This window comes from Thermobia domestica, chromosome 2 (genome assembly GCF_964235325.1).
Source record: "Thermobia domestica chromosome 2, izTheDome1.hap1.1, whole genome shotgun sequence".
Taxonomy (NCBI): domain Eukaryota; kingdom Metazoa; phylum Arthropoda; class Insecta; order Zygentoma; family Lepismatidae; genus Thermobia; species Thermobia domestica.
Window position 1 is genome coordinate 106,460,615 of NC_137455.1, and position 25,678 is coordinate 106,486,292.

Sequence of the window (25,678 nt, forward strand, 5' to 3'; positions counted from 1 at the left end):
CGAAGCTAGCAAGCAGTATGAAGGATTTAAAGCGGCATTGATCGCGAATTACGAAAATGACTTTTTGCTGGCAAACAGAGATGCCACTCTTAGAAATCAACATTTCAATCCTCGATTGCACAAATCTATTGTAGAGTTTGTTGTAAATGTCTATAATGAATTAAAGGTTGTTAATCCCTTGCAATCGGAATCAAGAATAATTGCATCGATTCGCAATTTGCTTCCATTTAAATTAGAGCAGATCTTATTTTCCACACAGTGTATGAGTTTCAGTCATTTATTAATGCTTGTACAATGCTACGAAACTCAATACCATGCTATGAATCTAACACAATCAGGAATGGGTAAGAATAAGAATAATTCAGATCATTTGGTCCCTGTTCGGAATTTGGATATCCGAAGTGTGAATAATACTGAACCGAACCTAAGACGAATATACTCTAGCAATCAAAATGAACAAAATAGACAAGGTTATGTAGGGAATCCGCCTAACCTAATCAACCGAAGTAGACACAAAAACAATAGAAATACATGTCGAAATCCTAGAGATGCTACCAATCCTATGTATATACATAATCAGTGTTCACGAGATGGTACTTCATATCAAAATTCAAATCACGATGAAAGACATGTACAACCTAATGTAGAACATAATCACGATTGTGCAGTACAGTGCACTTTATTAGATTCATATGCCAGTGCGAATGTAACATGATTACCGTTAACGAAATTAGGTTAAACCCATGTTGGTTATAGATTCTTGTGAATTTTCGTTTTAAAGTTTGTGTTAATATTAATAATGAAAACGATTGTTATAAGTATTTGAAATGCTCAAATAAATAAGAATGAAAAATAATAATAATAATGAAAAATGTGTTTATTTAATAACAAAAGGGTGTCTTTTGTTTCTGTAAAATAAATTTATTTACTTCTATTTGATTATTCAAACGTAGGTTATGTTTAATTTTTATTCTTTCTTATTAATGTGAAGAATCATAATTCAATTTATAATTAGTTAAAGGCAAAAATTCTAACTTATTTGTTATACAATGCGCCCGAAAAGAACAAATATTATTTGTCACATCATCGTTTGTGATAATGATCGAAACTAATAATCTTGATAATTTGTGTTTCACCCTCGTTAATTATATTTCTAAGCGACGATGTTTTTAATGATAAAGAATAAATAATAATGTAATAAAAGAGAAATATTAATGAAATCAAAGATTTATTGTGAATGTATTTATGTGAATGATAATAACTAATATTTTATATATATATGAGGGTTAACCAAAAAGTAATGAAGATATATACGAGGTGTGATCAAAATATAAAAAACATATGTAATGTACAAACATTAATCAGACCAGTGGTTCTTGAATATAAAAGCCAAGCCTACTCATGACTTTTATATTCAGTCCCTTTATCGGGCGACATTTTCTATAACGAAATACTTTAGTTTGTATAATATTTACCTGTACCGTGGGCAAAAAGTGCTCATAAATATGTAATATACTTAGTAGAATGTTCATTTTAAATTAACAAAAAAGAAGAATGTTTTTAATATCTGTAAGAGATTATTATGGGATAGTTGTGACTATGTACATGTTATGTGTTGACCTAGTCAAGTGAATTTATGTATTTTACGGTCTAAAAAAAGAATATTAAGACATATCAAGCAATAAAGGTGAGACTAATAATCTTTGAATATCTGAGTTGATTTTTGCATAAAGAAAAGTAATTATCGCTTCGTAACTTATATTTTACAAGACGAACCAGGTTGACGACGCTTTTCTATAGAGTCGTTATAGGTGAAAGCCTACAAGACAGTGTTAGACGGTGTTATTCGTGACTGGAACCAAACCAGGAACCTTTCATACCAGTGGTAACTGCTCTACAAGGTATATATCGGTGACGGAACAATATCAAGTTTAAAACTTCTACCCCGGAATAAAAATCCCTGGGAAGAAGATCCTTCCAAGAAAACAAAGCTCTTTGATAAAGCAGGTAATGCCTGCATAGCTAATTTATACCTCCTCCTCATATTCCAACAAATAAGGTTGGCGGTATATCAAAGATGACTTAAAGTTAACAATACAAAAACAGGAGGATATTTCCTGCTTAAGCAATCCGGTACTGTTTGACTTCTCTGATCTCACAAGAAACGGCATTCCAGTGCGGGTACGGTATTGGTTATATCAAATTTATGTATTTCTAATATGTTCTTTAAAACAACATTGTAAATGAAAATTACAGATAGCTAAATCAGGGAATGTAGTCACTTAATTGTGTGGGGACTAAATGAAATAAAGTTTCTGACACTACAATCCAAGAAAACTGTTTTGAAACTCCAGCTGCACAAACAACTTTTAATTGAATAAGGACTGGTTATCATATTGGCCCTTCTCGCATAAATTTAAGTTTCTAGATCGGAATCCACTACTTCTTGGTTTAAAAAGCTACTAAATCCCTTCACTAAAATGGGTCAATTAATACGGTTTAGCTATCGAAAATCAAAGTCTAGACATCATGCATTATCTTTTATTACATGGAAGCACCACATATGGTTCAGGCGCGAGATCTCAGTATTAAAGCGCTGAACTCTGATGCAAATGGTGCCTGATTCGATCCCAGACAAAGTTTGTGGTGGGCAATATTCCCATCGAGAGTTTTCTCTGTGTTTTCTCCTTTCCTTCCCCATCATCATTCCACAAAATATTTCATAACCATCCATTTTCTTCTATCATTCATCTCCCTTAGCCTACAGGAATTATCATAATAACGTAAAACGAAAAAAGGAAAGCAACTTTTAATTATAGAGTAGGTTCAATAGTTCTGGTTTAATTACAAAGATGAATTAAACACCAAATGAAGAGCATAAAAGAGGAATAGAATAGTGTGTTCAGAATGGAAGCAGGAAGAAAGATCTCAAGTCAACTTTTTAATGATCTATAATCATCCTTCAAACGTTTTGATTACTAAGGAATATATAACAAAACTATAAAAATCTTCAGGCTATACGCTTCTATAGCGTTATAACTTGAAAAGGAAAAATGTTCCCTGATTTAATATTTCTGTGTACCTGCTTCTTTTTTATAGCATTTTTTGCTATTATTTATGAACAGATCACGATAAAATTTCTTATATTCATAGGAAAAACCTACGGCACTTTATAACGTACATTTACCTTGCTCCTAGCTTATACAATAAAACACAGCTGGTGACGTCCTTTTTCCCCTTAGATATGTACTTCTCACGTTATATGAACGGGAACTATTTTTTTCTATATTTAAAAAACGGGGAAAACAAATAAGTCAAATCATATTCAAGTTAGCGATGTGTTATGTATATATTGCGATCACTGTAATTTAACAGAGGTGCTATGAAGCAAATTTGTCGCTATTTCGTCATTATATATTACGAAATTAATTATCATAAATATTCAGAGCTGATTACCTTCAAACTTCGATTCTGGTGCAGATGTATGATCAGTGGCCCACAAAAGATTGTGATTTGATACTATTTGAATTTAATATAAGTACTGAAATGTGAATTATATAGAATACAAATGGTACGTAGTGATATTTATGTATGGGTCAATGTTAGAGTAAGTTAGTAATACATGTTATGAAATGTTTGAAGAGCATGCTAAGTTATTATCATAATTTGGATTTGATATGTATCTTGATATTGCATGTATGAATAAATAACGATTTAATATTTCATAAACTATGCATCTTAACATCGAAACACAAACTTGTAAGAAAAATGTGAAATGTATTTTATTTAAAATTCGAGGATTTCATAACTATCGAAAATTGATTGTAGAGACGACTATTAAGAAAACTATGAATAAATTCAGATCAGCTGTTGTGAGATGTTCATTACAGATTTTTTTATTATTTTTATTTTTATTTTATTTTATTTTTATTTTTATTTTATTTTATTTTTTTATTTTTTTTTTTTTGAAAATATTCACATACAATTTGCTGTAAATAAAGATTAACTGAATCAAAATATAAGCTTATTTTAGTAATTAGCTAGATAATTTCATGGCATTTTGAAAGTTACTTCGTAAGAATTTGTCAGTGTACTTTCAATTGTGAGTTTTTTTTTTTTTTTTAATTACACAGCCACACACAAAAATAAACGTTCTGTTCAGCGGACCCCAGGATATGGATTCGAATTTACACAAAATCCAAATTTCCAAACGCCAGGATGATCGACCATGTCAATTTTTGTGGGCAAAAAATGTTGAGCGATTTTGGATAGGAAGAGCCCATAAAACAAAAAAGCCCATAAAACAAAATTGGCACGGTCAGTCGCCTTAGGGTTTCTAAATTTGGAGTCTGTGTAACAAAATGCGTCAAATTCATACCCTGGGGCCCGCTGCAGGTTTATTTTATTTTATTTTATTTATTTATTTATTTATTTTATTACTTGTATAGCTGTATTACGTGTATTCTCCCTATCTAAAATCACTCAAGTTTTTCGCCCATAACAAAAAAACTGACACGATCGATTTTCCTGTAGGGTTGCCAACTGGCTGATTTTTCACCGGCCTGGCCGGAATTATTGTTGTTATTTTAATTAAAGTCGGTGACCGGTACAAACTTCTTACCAGCACGTTTATGACCGTTTTTTTTTTTCAAATTTGTATCTAGTTCGAAGCAATTTCATCTAATTCGAAAAGTAGATTTAAAAAGTAACTTTCATTGTGTAGATCCAAAACTGTCACCTTTCACCATCTATTAACGATTAATATATTTTGTTCACCTGTTTATATAATTTTAAAGATATGATAGAGACTGTATTAGGGAAAATTTGAAATACTCGTAAGGAATTTTATACATTTATTGAGGGTGAAAAGGGACTTCTTAAAGCAATTTCCTGTACTTGAAGTATAAGTTTAAAGAATAAATTTCATTTTCCTCGTCCAAAATAGTCACGTAAAGATTAATATACTTTTCTTCATCTGTTTCGATAATTTTAAAGAAGTGGCAGTTACTGGCAAATACCACCAAAAAAAAAAAAATCTATACCGATTTCAGTTTGTCATTTATATCACAATGTAAAGCTTATTAGTGAATGTACTAAGGATATGCAGAATAACACGTGCTAATGCACTTTTGTTCATGATAGTACATTTCCTTCCCATGGATGGGTCCGAGAACTTCACACTTAGACCTATATCATAGGGAATTTTTTGGGGGTGCCGATTTTTTATTTTCCAGAGTTGGCAACCTTATCCTGGGGTTTCGAAAATTGGATTCTGTGTAACAAAATACATCAAATCCATATCCTGGGGTTTGTCGCACAGAACTTTTGTTTTTGTATAGCTGTGTTACGTGTCCTCCCTATCCAAAATCGCTCAAGTTTTTCGCCCATAGCAAAAAATTGACACACTGAGAAAAATCCATTATCCGGACAGCGGTATATTGTACAAATACAAGGATTCGTTATGTTTACTAAGGAAATCTGTACGGAGCGTACTTTATCCATATGCTACACAGGTACTGCCTTTTACCCGCTTAGATATTACATCATGTCGCTGCAGGATGTCTGACTTCTAACAATCTTCTGTATTTTACATACATATACGTATGTTAAATACTTCAGCTATATGTTATATACGTCCATCTGTGTGTGAGATCCAGGCCGCCTATAGACACCTCTTTCTTTCGCCATGGCTGACGTCATTGAACTACCGTCTTTTGCTTGCGAAACGAGGTTGTTTACAAACGGAAAAGAAGAGAGGAAGGAAAAATGCTTGGGTAAGTACACTAGTTAACTATTACTTTAGTTAAATATTCCATTAATTATATATTCTTTTAGTGTAACTTGCTTTAATATAGTACTAAGTAAGTAATGTAGTTTACGAATACAATTCTTACTATTGTAAAACTCGTTAATGATTGAGGACAATGGAATGGGTGAATCTGAATTTTGAGAAATCTTTGAATATTAATGTTTTGAAACATTTTACATTTCAAGGTAGCAAAATGAATGTTATGTGTTTATTCATTCCGTTTTATATGTGACGATTTATTACTTGGTGCAGATTTACTACAGGGCTGCTTAACATAATTGCTAATAAACCGTTTTCAGCGCGAAAATTCCCTTGTGTAGTGAAGATTTAGGATTTAGATTTCTGGGCTTTCGGCATCAATGGCCTTGTTAGCCCGTCGCATATGAGGGATGACTTCCCTCGGTGATCACACTATCCGGGGAAAGGAAGGGAAGAATGGATTGGGGAAAAATGGGGCCGCGGTGGCTCAGTGGTAGAGCGTTCACCTCTGGTGCTTGGGGTCCCGGGTTCGATCCCAGCTCCCGCCAAGTGAACTTTGTGGTGGACAAACACCGTGTGCGTGGGTTTTCTCGGGGTTCTCCCGTTTCCTCCCACTTTCTTCATTCCACCATTTCATACATTACTCATCATCACCGTCTCCTTTAGCCTAACCGGCATAACCGTGGGACGTAAAACTCAAAGATTTCATTTTCATTTTTGGATTTCGGAAGGGAGAAAACGGCTTGGGACCTATATGTTAGGTACCACTCCGGCATTTGCCTGCTGTGAATGAGGAAAAGCCAAGGAAACCTCATTCAGGATGGCTGGACTTAAAATCTTTTGATACTTTTTCGACCGAGTTCCCCCACCGGGATCGAACCCGGGACCGTTCGCACCGAAGGCGAGAGCGTTAGCGAATACGCTACGCGGGGCCACTAGTGTAGTTTAGAAAACTCATTTTTACTAGGATATTTGCAAGATTTTTTTTTTCTTTTAGTTTAACGCCCCATGATTGTACATCAATGTAAGAGAGAAGGTGACGATGAGATACATGATAATGGTGGAATCAAGAAAATGTAAGGAAACTGGAAAGTCTTAAGAATAACCACAACTACAGTGTTCACCAAAAGCCTATTTGTCGGGAGCAGGAATCGAACCAGGGACCTACCGCGTCAGAGGTAAGCGCTCTCAGAGCTTTCTTTTGTTTAAAGAACTTGTTTACAATGATATATATATATATATAACGAAGATATTGACATATTTTACAGCCTCACTGAAATTTTAAAAAAAAGTAGTCAGGGAGAGCTTACTTGTCAGGTTTTTATTTTTTAATTTAATTTATTTTTATTTATTTATTTTTGCTTTGTTATGTTCCCTAGTTAATTAATGTTTGGGTTACTGAAAATTAAAACCTTTTTAGTATTATTGTTATGTCATCACTTTGGAACCAAAACGTTAGATTTTTTTCTTGTGTTTTCATATAGGAAGTTGGTGAGTTTGTGCCTTAGCACTGGTTTGGTTTCTAGAACGTAATTGAAGGTCATGTTGAGTTGAGTCTTGGTGGGTTTGAGTTCGTGAAGTGTCAGGCACTGCTTGTGCCCCTGTCTTCTGTTTGTGATGTTTCCTGGCTTTGGGCTGTGACGTATTTATGTTGAGGAGTACCAACGAAGGCCGCGTGATATACAGGTAGCTACAACACAGCTTCAACAGTTAACGAGTGCCATGTCTTTGAATTTCAGCTTTCGTTACGGCGTGATAATGCAGTATAGTGCTAGATTGAAATTCTATGGGTGGTAAAAACGGTATGGTAAGAAATACAACGTAATTGTTATTAGTTTAATTAGTGTTTCTTCATAGTATTGTTTCACTATTTCTAGAAGGAATTAAGTATTAACGAAGTAATGAATAAGCAAAAGCACACATTGATTGACGTTTACTATTTCTCATACTCCATTGAGAATGTTTTGATCCTCAGTTGCGCAAACATCCAGTGTGCGTTTATTTTCTTTCTTTTTTGGGGGGTTTACACTGCCTCACAGATGAGCTCTTTCGTGGCTAAGTGGTTAATGAACACGCCTTTGGCGTGGGACACCCGGGTTCGATTCCCGGCCGGGGGCCGCGGTGGCTCAGTGGTAGAGCGTTCACCTCTGGTGCTTGGGGTCCCGGATTCGATCCTAGCCCCGCCAAGTGAACCTTGTGGTGGACAAACACCGTGTGCGTGGGTTTTCTCGGGGTACTCCCATTTCCTCCCACTTACTTCATTCCACCATTTAATTCATTGCTCATCATCAGCGTCTCCCTTAGCCTAACTGGCATAACTGTGGGACGTAAAACTCAAAGGTTTCATTTCATTTTTTCTTAATCTCTTGCACCGACCGACCGATCTCGATCAAATTTCCAACGTAGATGCGCTTCTGGCCTGGGAGTGTTTTTAGCTATTTACTTTGACAGTAGAACTTAGGGGAGGGGGAGGAGGGGGACAGAAAAAATAAATGACTTAATTTACTTTGAAGTGTAAAAGTGCGAGCGTTTTCTTCTCTCTCTCTCTCTCTGTCTCTCTCTCTCTCTCTTCACTCCTCCAGTCTCCTCTCACTTTTAGGGCCGCGGTGGCTCAGTGGTAGAGCGTTCACCTCTGGTGCTTGGGGTCCCGGATTCGATCCTAGCCCCGCCAAGTGAACCTTGTGGTGGACAAACACCGTGTGCGTGGGTTTTCTCGGGGTTCTCCCATTTCCTCCCACTTACTTCATTCCACCATTTCATTCATTTCTCATAATCACCGTCTCCTTTAGCCTAACCGGCATAACCGTGGGACGTAAAACTCAAAGATTTCATTTCATTTTTTCCTCTCACTTTGATTTCATGATTTCGCACTCTGATGAAAAGTATTAAATACCGCCAGGAAAAGTACTAATATATAACCTCTCTTTTAGGCGCCCCTCCAACCACGCGCCCGGGACACGTGCTTTGCTTGCTTGCCCATAGCTGCGGCTCTGTGAGCTACATAAGTAACATACAATGCTTACGTAATACTTTGGGTCATAAGTACTATTAAGAAAGGAAGAATTGCATTTTTTTAACTTTGGGAAAGGAGCTACTATGGGATTAAAGATAAGGTAGGAAAGGCAACACATTCCAGTCTATGCTTTCACCCAGCAGACATATTGTTTGGAACCAAAAAAATGTGACTTTTGGAATCTTGTACTTAGGTTCACAGCGGAAGCGACGAAATAACTTGAATCATCCATTGTAGCTCTCCCCGCAACCAGTTTCTAAAATGTTGGCAATAAGTTTGCGAAACGAGAGGTGACGACTCCAATTTTGGGTGAAAAGTCGCTATAAGAAATAATCGAGAAATTCATTGTCTATAAGCATTGTAAAAGTTGTAGATGTAAACTAAACAATATGTTCTACTCACTGGCGCAAATCCCGGGGGGGGGGGATGACGGATACATGTCCCCTCCAATCTTGGAACTGAGGGGGACTTCTCCCAAATAATCCGATTTGAAATGTGTTTTTTGGGAGAAATTTGATGATTTTTGTCCGATTGCTACAAAGGAACGTGAGATGTCCCCCAGAATAAGCCTCAAATCTGCAGCCTCCTAACGCTAAAGACAACTCTGATCCTCCACAACATTGTTTTTCAACTTCATAAGTATTTTGGACATCGCCAAAAAAAGTATGGTAACGGTCTTACCCTCCCCCCCCCCCCAATGTTGAAGACAGATTTGCGCCGCTGGTTCTATTCACATCTTTGTAAACAGGGCGCAACCAATCCTTTAATTCAGGGATCATTTCAGGTTGTTTCGGGTACTTTTGTTCATGTTGTGGTCAAAATAGTTCCGAAATAATTAACACTACAGTACTTACGTTAAGCAATTTTTTGTAAAAGAAAAAGTGCAGAATAATTAAAAGACCCCAGAGGACAAATATAACAAACACCTTCTTCGCCTTTTTTCACGCATCTATAGCTAATCTTGTTGCTATCGGTAATGATGTATTACGTGTGTCTCTCAACGGAAACTCTGCGAACTAAAGGACATCAAGTTTGTAGTTATTCTTCGTTAGAGGGCAAGGGTAACATAACAATGCAGGATTGTGGAGTAGTGAGTACGCTGTATTTCCAAACTCTTCATCACTTGCGCTGATTAAAACAAACAAACAGAAAAAAAGAACGTAAAAACTGTTTTGAACTAATAATGCTTCTCTACAGATGAACATTTTGTTTGCAGCAAAAAGTCGCTAAATGTGTAAGTAGGTAAATCGTTATTTAAAAATCACCCAAAAAAGTCTCCAATCGGAATTTTTTTTTTAATGTCGTTATCGTAGGGCGACCATACGTCCCGTTTTGACTGGGACAGTCCCGTTTTAGGGGCGTGTCGCGGCCGTCCCGTCAGTAGATGGAAAAAAGTAGTATTCGTCCCGTTTTATGTAAATGAAAGAAGTAAATAACAAACCCAGTACCTTTACTCCTTTTAAAAGTATTAATAATAACAAAGCGGCAAAAATTGAACTGAAAATCCCTATATTAAAAATACTCTATAGTTCGCAGTACTGCTCGAAAGGCAGCAGAGGTTTTAGCAGTTGGTTGTGTGTTAAACAAACTTCAACGTGTCTTTCCTTTTTCATAAGTACCCGCTCTGTAACGAAGAGAGAGAGGGGGAACTCTGATATCAAGGCACTGATAAGAACAAAGGTAGATCTAAAAGTCTAGTGTTGCAAGAACCTGTCCCGTTTTTAACTGAAAATTTTATGGTCACCCTGCGCTATCGTTGAGGTCGAATTCCCCTTATTTAGCGACTTTACCCAAAATTGGCAACATTGACCCCCACCGAACAACACCCCGTCATCTTGAGCCTAGCCAGCATAATAGTGGGACGTAAAACTTAAAGATTTCATTTCGAACAACACTCCCAGAAACCTACTGTTATACTATTCTCAAACCACCCTTTCGTACAGTTCTCCCTATTCGAAAAAAAAAAATTGTAAATAGCAGTGTTCATACATAAATATGGAACTCAATTTCCCTGAATTTTGCAGGTTTTCCAGGTATTAATTTTGCAATTTCCAGGTCTAGTGGAAGAAACTAATAGTACGAGAACACATAAATTTTAAGAATACTATATTTATATATTTGAGAATGGCCACCCTTCTCCCCAATGAACGATTGCAATTAAATATTGAGTCACAAGAAAATAAATAATTAAAATAAATAAAATTTAAGTTGAAAAATATTAAGTTGAGAAGCCTACTAAGGGAATTATATAATACTTTTGTTCCATACTTGAATACATTCAAAATATACAAAAAAAAAAAAAATATTGGCTTGGGGAAGAAAAAAGGGCCCGCGAGATTTTAACTGATTCTTGTAGTACTCGACGACAGAAATAGATTACTGAAAGAATTTTCAAAATCGGCACAGGCAAACATGAAGAAAATCGCATTTTCAGGTACCGGTTCAAAATGAGAAGAAAAAAGGACCGCGAGATTTTAACTGATTCTTGTAGTACTCGACGAGAGAAATCGATTAGTGAAGGAATGTTCAAAATCGGCGCAGGCAAGCATGAAAAAAAATCCCACTTTCATGTACCGGTTCAAAATGGGGAAGAAAAAAGGGCCCGCGAGATTTTAACTGATTCTTGTAGTACTCGACGACAGAAATAGATTACTGAAAGAATTTTCAAAATCGGCACAGGCAAACATGAAGAAAATCGCATTTTCAGGTACCGGTTCAAAATGGGAAGAAAAAAGGGCCCGCGAGATTTTAACTGATTCTTGTAGTACTCGTCGAGAGAAATCGACTAGTGAAGGAATTTTCAAAATCGGCGCAGGCAAGCATGAAGAAAATTGCATTTTCATGTACCGGTTCAAAATGGGAAGAAAAAAGGACCGCGAGATTTTAACTGATTCTTGTAGTACTCGACGAGAGAAATCGATTAGTGAAGGAATGTTCAAAATCGGCGCAGGCAAGCATGAAGAAAATCGCATTTTCATGTACCGGTTCAAAATGGGGAAGAAAAAAGGGCCCGCGAGATTTTAACTGATTCTTGTAGTACTCGAAGACAGAAATAGATTACTGAAAGAATTTTCAAAATCGGCACAGGCAAACATGAAGAAAATCGCATTTTCAGGTACCGGTTCAAAATGGGAAGAAAAAAGGACCGCGAGATTTTAACTGATTCTTGTAGTACTCGTCGAGAGAAATCGACTAGTGAAGGAATTTTCAAAATCGGCGCAGGCAAGCATGAAAAAAAATCGCACTTTCATGTACCGGTTCAAAATGGGGAAGAATAAAGGGCCCGCGAGATTTTAACTGGTTCTTGTAGTACTCAACGGGAGAAATCGATTAGTGAAGGAATTTTCAAAATCGGCGCAGGCAAACATGGAGTAAATGGCATTTTCATGTACCGGTTCAAAATGGGGAAGGAACAAGGTCCCGCGAGTTTGAACCGCTACGATGTATGTTTACGAATGTGCCCGTCTTCTCAAATTTAGTTAATTACTGTGACACTGAAACATGTGACACAGAGTCACATTGTGGATGACTCTGCAATCGGCAACCACTGCACATATACTCCTCCCGCCCCACAGTTTGATTATTTCGATCCATTCCTCACGTGCTAACGGCATGGTTCAACATCTGCAAGAAAGAGGTAAATGTAACGTTCAATTGGCAATAGCTTTTCACCAAATTAAGCTGCATGAAATCTGATTGCATATTTGACATACTGAGAAAATTCTAGCCCGTGGCCATATGTATCACATATCCCACCAGTTCATAAAAATTTTGAACACAAAATTACGGTCGTCCGTGTGACGTACTCCCAAAAGGCCTAATGTGTATCACCCACCTCACATTCAATGAAACCACATCCGTGTAGAATTAAGAAAGGAACCTCTTATGATGTATACAGGATGTCTCAAACGTTCCCTGACATAGGGTAACTCTGTTATTATCAGAGTTACGACAAAATGTAAGAGGAAAAACATCTCGAAATATGACGTTTTCAATCTAAAGTGAACACTTTTTTAAAAAATCGGACAAGATGAATGTGCTGTATACTCTTTATGCACCCAATTTTAAATGAAAATGCAACGTTGTCATTTACCTGGACCCACGACATAAGTGAATGAAGTTACTGTTTGAAACGGGGGCTGGCCATCGACATGTTAGCGTAAAAGACAGTAACTTCACTCACTTCTGTTGTGGGTCCAGGTAAATGGCAACGTTGCATTTTCATTTCACATTGGGCGCATAGAGAGTGTACAGCGCAAACGGGTCATCCGATTTTAAAAATTCCTTCACTTTAGATTGAAAACATCATAATTGGATATGCTTTTCCCTCCTACATTCTGTTGTAACTCTGATAATAACAGAGTTACCCTATGTCAGGGGACTTTTGAGACACCCTGTATACCTTATTTAATGTATGTTTGATGTCACTATAACTGTAGTATAATTTAGTTTGTTTAAATTTACAATTTAATACAAGTAGATTCGGATTTACATGCGTAGGATTTTGTATGCATCTAACTAATGAATTCTTTTATTTTTATGCTTAACTTAGTGACTTGGCTTTGGACTGCAACTGATTATTGTAACCCATTATTGCTTGAGAAGAAACAAGATATCCGAATCTTCATTTGGAGAAATCAAAGGTCTATTGGAAAGCTGGGGATTACAATCATTAATTTCTACATTTCAAGGTGCGTAGTAAATTATATATTGTGTTTATTGTTAAATTACTATTATTGGGTTTAGAATCAATGAAGCACTTCATGATATTTTATGGGGATCAAGATGGGTGCCGGATAGATAAGTATTTGAGCGTCAGGCTCTTATTTCTTTTCAATTTAATATTTAATCAATGATTATTTTTCTCCCTCATTATTCCACCAAATCGTATTCCAAGATCATATATCCATTTTTGTTCGATATATCCATATTTTTGATCTCTTTCATATTTCTATATTTTCGATTTTTGATATTGTTTATATTTCGATATTGCTGTATTTTTCGATATTTCGAACAAGTTTCGATAGTTTGTCGACATCGATTATCTATATCTAAATTCGGATATCCCAAAGCCCTATCGAGCACCCTCCGAAATGAAGTTTTTGGCTATGGACCTGATTAGGGATGCGCACGAGACAAGACGAGACAATTTTTGTTACGAAATTCGAGACAAGATAGAGCTTTTCCAATAGAAACGGATCCAGTTTTCGAGACGAGACAACTTTCGCGGCACCTTTTCGAGAGGAGACAACCTCAAATCTTTTCTCTTGCGCATCCCTAGACTTGATCATGAGTTATCAAAAAAAAAATGTTAATGAGAAATAACATGTAAATACAATATAGGTAGCTAAAACATTTTTGTTTTCATTCTTCAGTAATGCATTGTTATTAATCTCAGGGGGGGCGGTGGCTCAGTGGTAGAGCGTTCACCTCCGGTGCTTGGGGTCCCTGGTTCGATCCCAACTCGCGCCGTGTGGACTTTGTGGTGGACAAACACCTTGCTCGTGGGTTTTCTCGGGGTTCTCCCGTTTCCTCCCACTTTGTTCATTCCACCATTTCACTCATTTCTCATTATCACCGTCTCCTTATCCTAACCGGCATAACCGTGGGACGTTAAACTTAAAGATTTCATTTTTTATTAATCTCAGCATTTTATAGTGTATTCTTAAGCTTAAGGTGATGTATAATTAAATTTTGAATTCAGTTAACTTATTTTGTTTCTCAGATTGTTTTTAAAATGTATGTACAATTGTTTATGTTCATTCTCGAGAGTTTAAAGTGACGTATAGTTATTAAACATAGTATTTAATATTGTACTCTTAACGTGGAAGTGATATACAGTTAACTTTTGAATTCAGTTAACATTTTTCTTTCTGAAATTGCTTTAAAAAGTATGTAAAAACGTTTTTATTTTCTTTCTTGAGTGCTAAAAGTGATGCAAAGTTATTAAGCTTACTACTTTATATTGTATTCTCAACCCTAAACTGATACACAGTGCGTTTTTGAATAAATTGTCAAGTTATTTGAGTGATGAACACTGGTAGAAAATCCTGACTACTACTGGAACATTTTGATTTTAAGGTGACGACTACTGGTGCAAGGATTTTAAAATATTGTTTTTCCTTCAAGGGCTACTCCTTTTTGAATTCTGACTACATGGTCACTATAGGAAGGATCAGTGAGTCTTTCCAACTATGGTACAGCTCCGACAGATTCACGATGCTCAGAGAAGAGACAAAATAGTATGTTTTCAAACTTAAAGTGAGAACCACTGGCGTTTTTACCTTGCTATGCAAAAGTAAGTGAGTACTCCAATGGGGTTCCAATGCGGTACCTAATTTCTGCATTTTAGATATATGGAAATACATGTCTCTAAAATGTAAAGAACTGATTTTTTTAGGGGGGGGAATAAACTATAGGTATGTGGGGCTTGCATACTTGACGCTACAATTCGGAAATTGAATTAAAATATGACTAACGGCTATCAAGATGTTGTCAAATAAAGGGAGGACCAACACAGTTAAGGGGTTTTCGTGTTAGATGCTAAAATTTCCGAAATCGGTCATGGAAAGTTAATAAACACCAGTAGCAATTTCATCTTAAAGTAATTAGATATCTTCATGGGGTGTTAGAACATCATGGAGTCTACCAAAATTAAATTTTAAAAGCTTTTGAAAATATAATCTGACATTTGTAAACAGTATTTGAAATATGTATTTACCCAAAACTTCCAGCTAGTACATCTAACATCTGGAGAAACACTGTGAAATAAAAGCTTGAAATTTCGGAAACAATTATTGGTCGCAACAAAATTAAATAAGATGGTACTTCTATGGGTTAAATCAGTACCTCAGTACAATTTCGATCGAAAGATTAGTTCAGTCCTAGGTTTTCTTCAGGCAATTCCAATGGTTCATCGAGCTGTACAAAAGAATGAAAATTCGCTGTCAATATCTAAGATAGTAACCAAGATAAAAGGAATTATATATTTTATGGCGTAAAAATAGAGATCTTTATATATTTGTACTTTTGGGTCTTTCCTATAAGAAAAAAAATCAGAAAACTACTGTATATACCTTAATAGACAATTCAATGGGCGGGGACACAGTAGCTTAGTGGTAGGGTGTTTAACTAATCTTTTTTTTTTTGCAGAAACTATTGGAGTATTCACTTAACCCGTAGAGATACGATCATACTTAACTCCCTATTTAATTTTAAAATTAAATAAAAGGAAATATTTCAGTGTAGCGACCCACGATTATGCATTTTAGTCTCAGGGAGATTATGATTAAAGCAAGTGAATGTTGTTGACAGAATTGATGGAATGCAAAGGTGGGAGGAGAGTACCCCGAGAAAACCCACGAATACGATGTCCACTACAAACTGACTTGGCCGTGGATCGAACCAAGAACCCAATACACCAGAGGTAAGCACTCTACCACTAAGCCACTGTGCCCCCGCCCATTTAATTGTCTATTAAGGTATATACGGTTGTTTTCTGAAATTTCTTCTTCTTACAGCAAATACTCAAAAGTACAAATCCATGTGGGTCTCTATTTTTACGACGTCATAAAATACATAATTCCTTATATCTCGCTTGCTATATTAGATATTGACAAAAAATGTTCACTTTATTTCAGAGCCCGATGAACGCTTGGAATTGTCCAAAGAAAATTTAGAGCTGAATTAATCTTTCGATCGAAATTGTACTGACGAGTCTAAGGTTCTCACTTAACCCATATAAGTACCATCTTATTTAACTTTTGTTAGGATCAATAATTGTTTTCTGAAATTTCAAGATCTAATACGCTTTTATTGTATGGTGTCTCTCTAGCTGCTAGATGTACTAGCTGGAACTTTTAGGTAAATACATATTTCTAATACTCTTTACAAATGTCAAAATATATTTTACAAAACTTTTAAAATTTAATCTTGGTAGACCCCATGATGTTCTTAAACTCCATGGAAATACCTAATTATTTTAAGATGAAATTGCTACTGATGCTTATTAACTTTACATGACCGGTTTCGGAAATTTTACCACCTAACACGAAAACCCCATAACTATATGGATCCTCCCTTTATTTGACAATATCTTGATAGTCATATTTTAATTAATTTTCTAAATTGTACTGTCTAATATGCAAGCTCCACGTACCTATGGTGTCGCTTTTTATTTCACCATATTTCGGTAACTGTTAGGCGTACCGACTTGCGGTTTCGGTAAACACACACCTCTAACGTTCTTTAAAACGTTATTAAGACATATTTTAGAATATTTAGAAATGAGAGTTCTGGGAATATCATGGTACCCGAAAACCCCCATCAGGGCGTGTGTGTAGTGTATTTAATTGAAACTACTTTTGAGGTTGTTGTAAGCCCTCGTAATTACGTTTCCGAAACTGCACCATCTAGTACGCAAACTCCACAGTTCTGTAGTGTCGCTCTTTATTTTCCCATATCTCGATATCCATAAGGCTTACCGAGTTGAGGTTTTCGGTAAACAGATGTCAGTTCCTTACATTTTAGAGACATATATTTTCATATATCTAAAAAATACAGACATTAGGTACCCCATGGTAGCCCGAACACCATTGAGGTACCCACTTACTTTTGAATGGTAATACATTTTGAGTTGTTGTTCAGCATCAATAAACACTTCATAGTTTTTCTACGTGCAACCCAAAAGTCCATACCTGACCGAACATATTTTGTCCATTTAATCTCAAAAATGTTAAGATACTTTGTATTGTTAAGTACAACCAAATTAAGCACACTGAATATAACATTTTAAATATTTTCTGATTTTTGTTGCAGGTATTTCGTGCATCAAACCAGAATTCTGCTTGAAAGACAGTCAAAAGAAGCAGTGTAGGTTGTGGCTAAAAGTACGCCCTTTCTGAAGACAGACTCAGTTGTACTTACATTATTTTGTACGAATATATAACCCTAATAAAGATACCGTACTACAAATTATTTCTTTCTTCCATAAATTATAATAAAATATTATCTCTGTTTAAAGAAAATGATTGTTAATGTTAAGTCATTTTAATTCTTTTTCTCTGTAATAAGAACATTATCCCTCGCAATATTTTTTATCTTTGTGCTATTGCGATTGGATGAAGTAAAATTCTATACGAAGCACTATTATTTCAGACATGCATTAATAACTAATGTATTGTTCTGTATGTAAGACAATGTGTATACTGAACATGTCTAGCGAAGGTGTTGTTTTAATACAGAATCTATAACTCAGCTTTTCAGTAGTCAACTTTATTGGGAATCCGAAGAACGAAGTTAAAAAAAAAAAATGTTGGACTTACCAGCGTGTGTGTGTTCGAATTCTGGACTAATCCAAATTATCCAGAGAAATCATTATATATTTCTTTGTTGCTATTTCAGATGTATCCTTTATCCAAGTCGTATGAAACGGAGACTTCATACATCGCTATACTTTGTATGAACTATGTTCCGTATTTACTTAATCACTTTGTAACTTTCTCTAGTGTTGACAAGGCCGCAGGTGTCAATCGAATAGTTTAGTGTTTCACTCATGTCACCTTGTGACTAAGGTACGTCCTGTTGGTATATATATGGTACTGGGTTCAATTAGCGATAAAATACATTTTTAGCGTTAAACAAATGCAAAAATCTACACGAAATGAGATACCGTGATCTCTGACTTACGGATAACACCAAGCAACTAATGGTACTGAGTGTGATTGAGTTTACTAATTACTATTTGGCTAAAATCAGTGTTCCTTTATCTATAGTTCTTTTCGTGCTTTGAATTGCAAAGTTTGAAATAACCGTTTTAAATTATTGTGTATATATATCTTCCGAGTAATTCTGAGAATCATTGCTCTTTCTTTAAGCAATGTATGAGACTGTTAAATTGCTCTTTCCTTAAAATGTTGCACTAAGAAGGATGCATCCAGGAAAGTCCAAATTTGCAGAATGTCTATAGCAGGGAAGAATAAATATGTTTAGTCGATGGCTGCACAACGCCTCCGCTGTCACCACGTTGTCACACAGCGAATACAGCGAACGTTTAAGAGTATTCTGCACTTACTATTAGGTATCGGCCTGGGAACTTTGGCGCATCTACCCAGTCTCCTTCTTGGTGTTTCATTTTTAATGGCGAGTACTGAGTAGGAATAATATTGTAAGCGAATGCGTTTCCGGCTGACACCACACTTTTAATTATTGCGACATTTAAAAAAAAATACCTGTTAATTAAAATGTACAGAGAAGTTATTTCTGGAAAATTCTATTCAGGCCTCTTGTGGTAACAACTGCACTTTAGTAGAAGATACTATTAAGGAAAAGAATGAGGTAAAATAATCTTTATATCGTACAAGCAATGGATGATAACAGCTTAATAAATGATTGTACGTAAATCTTGTTTGAGTTTGAATATAGGATTGTATAAGGCTGTGCATTTTGCATTATTATTGAGGTGCTGCAACTAACTAACTGCAAACCATATGATAAATTCTTACAGTAATATATCACATATTGATTTACTCTGTATGGAAACGAAAATAGTTTAATATATGGTTAACCTCCTTTGTGCCAGGGGCGGATCCAGAGGGGGGCGATCGGGGCGATCGCCCCCCCCCCCACCACAAGAGGAAACTTTCTTATTTTATATATAAATAAACCCATCCATAACAAGTTTGGAGCTCTTAAAAGTAGCAGTATTACCGCCGACCGCCCCCCCCCCAGAAGTCCGTCCTGGATCCGCCCCTGCTTTGTGCCCATAATTTTAAAATTAACGTTTGTCACTTTTCAACACTTGACTTTGCAGTAGCTTTCCAACGAATTAGCAGGAAGCCCAAACTTATAGGACACCCTGCAGGTAAATACATTTCTTTGGACAGTTTCACTGCTCCAAACTAAGATTTGAAAAGTGTAGTATTGTTAATTTTATTATTATTGGCACAAAGGAGATCAACCATATTTTAAGCTATTTTTGTTTTCATACAGAGTAAAACAATATTTGACAACATTACAGTAAGAATGTATCATGCACTTTGCAGTATGTTGCAGCACTTTAATAATGGTGCACTATACGTACACTCTAGATCCTGCATATGTCCGATCCATACATTACAAGAAGACAATACGTATTCGATACAGGTAAAATCTGTATATTTCATATGGACAACCTATTAGCTATATACATCCAATCTATACATTACATATGGCCAACCTGTACGCGACATACGTATAATCTATATGCTGCATGCAGACAGTCTGTAAGCTACATATATGCACTCTGTATGGTGCATACGGATATTCTGTATGCTGTATCTGGACAAGCTGTGTGCGACATAAGGAAAATTTGTATAATACATACGTACAATACGTATACTGTATCTAGTCGTACGTATGGGGCACAAGTACAATATAGATGCTGTCTCGGGGTTGAACGCAAGAAACATACGTACAGAACGTATATTGCATACTTCTTGAAATCATGCTCCGTCCTGATAGTCAGTGTATGTCGTCATTATTAACCCACATGCTACATACGACCCTGACGTCACAATGCTAGATATCACCTCCGTATATACTTGTTACTGCAGATGACGTCACACGAATGACGTCATTGCACTTATGCAGACAGTACGTATAATACATACTTTTTCAGCTATACGTTTGCTGCAGGATGTTATATACGGTTGTACGTTAAGTCCAGAAACTACAGGAATTACGAATGTAACCTACGTTTTTAAGTATGCCACCTACAATTTTTTTTCTCAGTGCACGATCGATCTTCCTGCGATTTCGAAACTTGGATTCTATGTAACAAAATACGGTCCGGTCCGGTCCAATTTACATAAATTATTACACTTTATTACTATTATCAACAATATAAATACATTTTAAACAGTAAATAGGAAATACCAGTGAGATTACATATTAATGAGATGAATATAAATAATTTTATGTTTATAACTTATTAATTCAACTACATTTATTATTAGTATCTTTACGAAGTTAAGTGATTAATGCGTGATCTTAAGTTCAATTCCTGACTGAGATGCTAAACCTTTATTAAAAAGACGATTAGTGATTACAGTGCAGCTCACACCTCGATACCTATAGCTTCGCTATTGAAATGAGACGTTTATCACTTCAATCAAGCAAGTCAGTCTACAGGTAAATATAGAACTACACAGTCTGCATGATTTACCTATTGTGTAATACTAATTGACAATAATTAAAGTCGGTTCAGATCAAAGAATCATTACTTAGGACGAAAAAAATGTCGAATCATTCCATTTCCATATCGAAAATTGAATTTAGAGAGCGCAGTGATTTTTCTAGATTAAATTCATCTCAGCATGAGATTGTTTAAGCTTGAAAACAGGTTGTAAGTGCATTCATCTGTATAAAGACACACCTGCACAAAACAAGTCTATCATTATACCTGAAATATGCTTCACGCTACATACTTATTGCGTTCCAATGACCGATCATTATCCTTTCTTAAACCTACAGTAATAACTTAACTCGTAGCATAAGTTGTAACTTGTAATAAAATCTTATTCTTAGGGTTTATAAAATACTTGTATTTTATGTATTATATTATGTTCAATCGCATAGCTGATTCGTCCCTCAGCTGGATACCAATAAATGCCCCATATCTGCTTGTTGAACTGTATTCCGTCTGAAAAATAAGTTCTGGTCCATTTACCTGGCGCAGCGACACAAAAAGATTACTAACTAATAGAACAGGAATAGAATGCCTAGTTTATTTTCTCTGTAGTTCTGAAAGATACATTATCAGATTGCAAAAGGAATCAGCAAAAGCTGGCAATTTTTCTTTTATGTGTGGAATTTGTGTAGCTGAGTGATAAGCGGTCTCTCTTGTACATAAATTCTTGAAGAATGATTCAATGATTAGCCCTACTCGCCAGGCTAGTGGGTGGCAAGTGGCTTTGGCACATGAGTTACTGGGTTCGATTTTCGGTAAAGAGTTCTTTCGAACTCACTACAGTGATTCAGATCCAATTTTAAACTGTAGATCTCTACTGTATATGGCCTCATTGCTGAGAACAGACATTAAAATAAATAAATCAATCTAGTCAGTGTTTAGATACAATAGAAAAGTTTAAAGGAATCGAAAAAATACTAGAAGAAGAGTGTGTGTTACTAGCTATGTTTAATATAAAGTGGCCAATGCGTCTACCGCAGTCTACTTGTGACCGGCAAATAATGATAGATAGCCCACGGTGGTCCGTGTTATACAATCTGTATCGACCACTGTTATGTTTTATGATTCCTTCTAGCGAGGTAGTGAACAGATAAATAGATTGCTACAGATTTCTGAAATGAAAAGTAGTCCTCAAACATAGAAAATTTGGCTTCTTCTGTGCTGTCGCAACACATTCGTGTGTCACACAGTTCCATATGATGAGTCGTGAAATAGTAGGATTTAAAGACCATGAAGCATTTTTAATAATTAGTTAAAACCGATTTTGGGACAGACTGTAATAGTTAACGTTTCTAGCTGCACATCAATACTCAACACTACATAGAATCAAAATTTAGATTGATTGATTGATTAAGGTTGAATAGCCGTCAGCATCGCGGCTATTTATCCCCGTCCCGACACTATTTTATAGAAACTTATAAGATTACACTGCTATAATTTTTATTATTATTATCATTATTATTATAAAAATAAATCAAATGTGTCCCGATATTGTATGCCTTCAGTAAACGTGTCGTCAGTCACGAAAAGGTTGGAAACAACTGCTATAGAATCTCAGTCTATACGTGGTTCATTAACCAAGATTATCAGTTGAAGGCGCTCTTGGTCAAGGCAGGTTGACAGCAACTAGAGCTGCCTACGAGACTGGAGTTCAAGCTGTCTCGTCTCGTAAATATGTCATGAAAGTGATGTCTCGTAAATATGTCATGAAAACGATATCTCGTCTTGCAAAGGTGTCATGAAAGTGATATCGCGTCTTGCGTCAAGAGACAAAATCAGGGCCGGATTAACCCAAAAGTACAGTTGGAAAGTTAAGGAAATACACGTAGTTCTACGATATTAACTATGCCATGCATTAGATAATATTAGTCTATACCTAATGGAACTTGCAAAATGCATTTAAAAAAACACACAAAGTTACCTTATTATATAAATGTAATAAATAAAAAATGAGTAGCTAAAAAATTTGTTTTCCTAGCTTTCGTCCTAGCTAAATCCTCCATTACATCCTGGAAGTCAAGAGAACTGGTCCATAAAGAAATTAGTTTCATATTTTTGGTCATATTTTATCTTACGATGATGATTGTATGATTCTTTTTAGACAGCCAGTTGAGATTTTGATCACAATGGAGGCCCCCGTCCACCTGAAGACCTGGGTCTACAGCGACAGCCTCCCCAAGCTAATCCCCCCCCTTAAGCCGGCCCTGAACAACCCAAACAGTACCAAACGTAATCATTATTAACATGTATTTTAACAAATACAAATTCATTTCCGTTTTCAAGAACGTAATTAAATGCTTTTAACAGTGCAATGTTCCCTTAACTCTTAACTGTTAACTATTCTTTACAATTACATATATATCCTCTAAGTTATTCCATGTGTTGATCTACTGATATTTTATATAGTACCCAATTCCCTAATTTGTAGGTTGTGCCATGTGACCTTCCTAATTACTATATATAATAAAACACCAGCAAATCCGCCTCCCTTTCCCTCCTTAACATATGCAATAATGTAATCAGACAGTGTGACATTTTAATTAGCCATATATATATATATATATATATATATATATATATATATATATATATATATATATATATATATATATATCAGAATTTGTACTCTTATATAAAACTTGCGTGTGTTTTTTTGATAAAACACATTACCTCCTTCCCCCCATTTTAACATTTTATTTATTCTCTGTCATAAAAAAAAAGTCACACGCAAAACAGTGATAAGAGATTTAGAATAAAGCTTTTGTAGTTTTTATTTAATTTTAGTAATTACGCTCATCGCTTAACTTGAGCATATGATTATTCTTTTGTCCATCACACTTTCGGTTCGTTACTTTGATCATCAGAACTAGCCAGATATCCAGTGTGTGTGTGTGCTTTTTTTTTTTTCAAAATGATTTTGAAACCTTTCTCTGCTACATTGAGCAAAATATATTGTTATGCAGTTCTTAAATGAGTAGGAAACTTATTAAAATAGTGAAAAATGATTATATATATATATATATATATATATATATATATATATATATATATATATATATATATATATATATATATATATATATATACCGGGTGTAACAAAAGTCCGGAGCCAATTCCATTATGAGTGATAATACGAAAAAAGAAAGAAAGAAAGGAAAGTTGCTTGAAATAAATGTTTTTAAATCTAAAATGGTGGAATTTTTCTAATCGTGTTATCCGATTGGGTTCCACACTGGTAAGGCGCCTTATGTTAAATTATAAAGCAACGTTTGCCAATTCAGCAAACTGTTCGAACGGAACATAAAGGTGTGAACATGCACAGAGAAAAAAAAACATATGTGGCGTACGTAAAAACGTAGGTTACATGCGTAAATCCTGTAGTTTTTGGACTTAACTAATGGCTATATGTAACATCTTGCAGCAAACATATAACTGAGAACGTATGTTTTATAATACCGTACTTTCAGTATAAGTGTTCCATCCGTATGAAACAAAGAAATGTAAATAGGATCTCACATATAGATAACATATAGCATATATGTATATAGCATATAGCTGACATATGTAACATACGTATACGTATGTAATATATAGAAGACTTTTAGATGCCAGACAGTACATGCAGCGGCATGATGTAACATCTAAGCAGGAAAAAAGGTACTAAAAAAGCGTGTAGTCTATGGATGACGTATGCTCCGTAGAGATTTCGGTAGTAAATTTATGGATTCAGTATATTTGTACAACATACTGGTGTCCAGATAACGGATTGTTCTCAGTGCAAAACTTTGGAAGTGAATATTATTGTGTGAGGGAATCTAGACTACCTCACATCTGTTTCATAAAAATGCAGTATTGTTGGTATGATGATGGCTCAAGACAACAGCCTACTGAACTGGCAACATTGCTTTTTCACTTAACGTAGGGTGCCTTACCAGTGTGGAACCCAATCGGATAACGCGATTAGAAAAATTTCACCATTTTAGATTGAAAATCTAAACTGCTGGTGTAACTGGAAATATTCTATGATTTTAGATAGAAAACCCTCTATTTCCAGCCACTTCCCTCTCTTTTCAATTTGTCTCATCTTTAACAAAGTTGACCTATGCCCCCGACCTTTTGATACACCCTATGTATATCGCTTAAGGTGAAGTTGGTTTGCTAGACCGGAATTCGCTACTTCTTTGTTTCAAGTAGCTCCGCAATTGTCCAAATGCCGCAATACCAACTCCATCTGGTGGGTGCGAAGATCACTAATTTCTCTTTCCCGGCACTGCTTGACTTCGCTGATCTCACGAGAAACGATATTCCAGTGCAACTAGAGCATTGGCAATGGAAAATGATGCTGGCTGAGTTATTAACATAAACAATCATATTACATTAATAATATTTCGTATATTCAAATTAAGTTTTAATTTATGTTTGTCCGAGTTTTATTGCCCAAAGCCAAGCTTTAGTCCATAGATAGAGCTCCTTCGTGGCTAAGCGGTTCGCCTACGCGCGTTTGGCGTGGAAGACCCGGGTTCGATTTCCGGCGGGAGTTCATGTGATTCGGATTCCTAGGTCCCGTCTCATATAGCTTCCCTGCTGAAAAGGACGTTAAACTCAAATCCAATCTACGATAGATAGATGGGGATCCTAAACGAATGGAAGC

At 35.7% G+C, this 25,678-nt stretch overlaps 1 protein-coding gene and 1 long non-coding RNA gene across 2 annotated transcripts in view; one reads left to right on the forward strand and one right to left on the reverse strand.

The window, feature by feature from the left end:
* Ca-beta (Calcium channel protein beta subunit) overlaps nt 1-25,678 on the reverse strand; it is a 636,212-nt gene that overhangs the window by 377,237 nt on the left and 233,297 nt on the right. The window lies entirely within an intron of this gene.
* LOC145679707 (uncharacterized) lies at nt 7,262-17,753 on the forward strand. The gene is made up of 3 exons (XR_014130508.1): nt 7,262-7,474; nt 13,354-13,492; nt 17,619-17,753. It is a non-coding gene; the product is annotated as an uncharacterized LOC145679707 (long non-coding RNA).